The following is a 3,584-nucleotide window of genomic DNA, read 5'->3' as shown; positions in this document are numbered from 1 at the left end:
CTAGACCTCACTAAAAATGAGGTCAACAGGTCTCTTCCTCATTGGCTGAAAAGATGAGTCTCTCTGAAGTCTGTATCTTCTTCCTGATCATTATTCATACCTTTAACTGGAAGTGGATTCTACTCGTTTATGTCCTCACTGTCTTTATGCTTGAGGTATCTTTACCCAATGTTTCAAAGACGCTCTGCTCAGTAAAATAGATCACTCCCCTAGTTGTCCATTTTGCCTCAACATGTCCAAATCTGTGGCACTTGCCACATTTTCTAGTTATGACAGACTTGTGGATTAGTTTCATTGAATAGTACCCAGGGGAGTTGCTTAGTGTTGTGGTTTCTCCATGTCTGAAGCTAGAGTCTACAACTTTTTGCGGTATTAAATTGGTAGGAACTAACACTGCGTTTGCCGCTTCATCTTCATATCTTCTCGTTCCTCCCTTCGACTTTTCGGATCACAGTCAAAGGTAGCCTCTCATTGAATTTCATCTTCAATGTCAGTAATCAACCACCAAAATTAGCAGATCTCTCGATGTATCTGCTCCCGAGTAGGCTCGGGTATGTATCTCATTAGTGACATTGCTCAGGTTTAAGGTTTGGAGGTGAAAGATGGTGCATGAGATTAATTAAAGATGCATAAATTTTGATTTAGGATTGATGATTTTCAAAATTAACAAAAACAATTCAGAGTTTGGTTTTGAAATGGGTTGTTCAGGGTAGAAAAAATTATGGTGGCGGGTAAAGCAGACGCTAGGAAACCCTAGAATAAAAATAGGGTTTGGCTGACTCTGATACCAAATGATACCGAAGGTAACTCAAACCACAACAGAAACACAAATATTACTTCTGAATTCCAAACATTTTACAAACATGATACGAGAAAAACAAGAAATAGACGACAAACAAACATGACAACACAAATAATAAAAGGCGTCTATAGGGGATGACGAAAACGGAGGTTGTTGGACGGTTGTTGATGGCTGAGAAAAGAGGGTTGTGGCTGTAGGGAGGTGGCATGAAGGATGAGCAGCCAAACAGCAGCTTGGTGTTTGGGGCTGCTAGATAGCAGGAGAAAAACACAACGAAGGCTTTGCGTGTTGTGGCAGCGAAGACGATGGAGGATAAGGCAATGGGGGCGGCTGGAACTGCAGAAAACAGTAGATCCTTGCTTATCTGTGTGGTGGCAGCAACGGTGGAGGATTGAAACAACTGGAATACAACAATCCCTTGTTGTTTTGGATGACGATAGCAAGATAAGGTGATGGGGAGCGATGTGGGAAGCACGAGGAATGTAGAGGAAGGAAAATCACCACTTTGGAAGAAAGATACAGTTAGAGCACCACCTAATCCCTCGGATAGAGCCCTCAAAGGAAAAAACTCTAGGATAAACCTGAATTCATATATCAAAATGATAACGCTAAGCACATCATCCCCTATTTATAAAGAGGCTAAATTTATTTTAAATAATGAATATAAAAAAGGATAATAAAATATTATCAGGTTTTCAAATTTTAAGAAAGTGCTTAAAATAAGGAGAATAAAATATAATCAGAATTTAAGATTATTATGAAATCATTTAAAATAAGAAATGAGAATAAAATATAATCAGAATTTCAGATTTTAGGAAATGATTTGAAATAGAAAAGTGCTTTTAAGGAAAGAAAAGAAAGGGAGGAAAGGAGAGGAAAGGGAAGAGGTAGGAGGAAAAGGAAAGGAAAGAGAAACATGGAAAAACCGCACCACTCCCCCTCCCCCTCTTGAGGACCGACCCTCATAGCCCCGTGTCACCACCACCTTGTTGCCTTCCAGCAGGACTCCTCTCTCGTTGTTGTTCTTCGCGTCAACCTCCTTCCAGTCGCCTCTCCGACCTTCACCGCAGCCGCATGCCTTGCAGGACCACCTAGGCTCCCTCATCGTCGAGCTTGTTGTGTCTTCATTGTTGTGTCGTTTTTGTACTTTTGCTTTGTATGGTTATTTTTACTTTCTTTTGAGTTTTCATTGTATCATCATTTTAATTTAATAATAATATTCGTCGTCTTGCGTCATGATTTGGGTTAACTCCGATATCATGTAGTTTGCTCGTTCCTTTTTAATTAGTTCTTAAATTACTATCATGATATTATTATTTTGGAGTTATTATATGAATTATATTAGAGATGAGCAAAATTGATTAAGGTGACTTAATGGTCAATTTTCTTGTTCTAACACCTATTTTATATTAGTAATAGAGTGCTTTATAGGCTACGTGAATGTTATAGAAACATAAGTCAATTTTGAGTTGTAACTAAGTATATTAGTGTTAGTCTATTAGACTAGAAGGAACTCCACTCCTTAAGCAAAACAAAATAATAATTTTGAGTTCATTTCAAATTTAAATGTCGCTTGAATATAGTTCAAGTGTACTGATAATGCTTATAAAGGTTACACTTTTTCCTCTTAGGAGAAAAACAACGATCTCCTTCCAGTAAAATCAAAGTTGTACACTCTGTTTAATGTCGCTAAAATATGTAGCATGCAGAATTTCAAAAAAATTTAAGATGGTTTGATTATCAATTAGATGGAACAAGATTTTTCAATGGATAGCTTGATAGACAAGAAGAAATTGTGATTTTTATATGTAGAGGCTTTCAAATGAGTTAAATAGATGAGTACTGGTAACTGTGCAAACACGAAGAAGTAGCCTGGAGAAAGTTTGTAAAATAAAATTGTGCGTAATCCGTTTATTTGAATGGATCAATTCACAAATCGGTTTAGCCAAATGAAATGAAATCCAAAATCCAAATAATTGGACCAACTAAAGTCACAAACTGGTTTAGCCAAATGAAATGAAATCCAAAATCCAAATAATTGAACTGACTAAACTTTTGTTAAAATCAAATCAAAATGTAATTTAGTTTAATTGATTCAGCTTTAAGCAAACTGGAATTTAAATATTGAGCCTAAAATTATTAAAGATCAAGGTTCTATTTGAAGAGATTCCCCACACCATCTCTCTTTCTTCCCTCCAACTGACCGTAAGATTACCCAAACAGTGGAGGCATATGCCACATTGATCAGATAATGGATCATCTAGTTCAAGTGAAATTAATTTTCAAGCCTTATATTTCTCAGTTTTCAGTTTGTTTGGTTTAATGAAAGATCAAAACCTATCCAAACATCAAAAATCAAATATTAAAATTTCAAAGTAGAAAACAGAATCATTATTTCAAAACCAAACCAAACTGACCAAATACGAATAATTTGGAATAATTTGGTTTGATTTTTCAGGCTTAGCAATATAATGTTCACCCTTAGTAGTCTTATTTCAAACTTCATGTTCTTTTCATAATTTTAATGAATAATTAAATTCTTATTGGAATTGATAAAAATAGATGCATAATTATCACATTGTATATCACTATCAATAGTGTGATTTTGAGTTTAAAATTTACATAAAGCATTAGACACAAAAATACAAATAAGAGGAGAATGTCATTATGTCACATAAAGTACTCTACCAAAATCAACTCTATGAATAAAAAAGGACATCTAAAAAATAAATAAATAAACTAATCTATTATATAAACTTCTCTATGTAAGCATAGTACAATT

This window comes from Phalaenopsis equestris, unplaced genomic scaffold (genome assembly GCF_001263595.1).
Source record: "Phalaenopsis equestris unplaced genomic scaffold, ASM126359v1 Scaffold000002, whole genome shotgun sequence".
Lineage (NCBI taxonomy): Eukaryota > Viridiplantae > Streptophyta > Magnoliopsida > Asparagales > Orchidaceae > Phalaenopsis > Phalaenopsis equestris.
Note: the sequence above shows the minus strand (reverse complement) of the source record.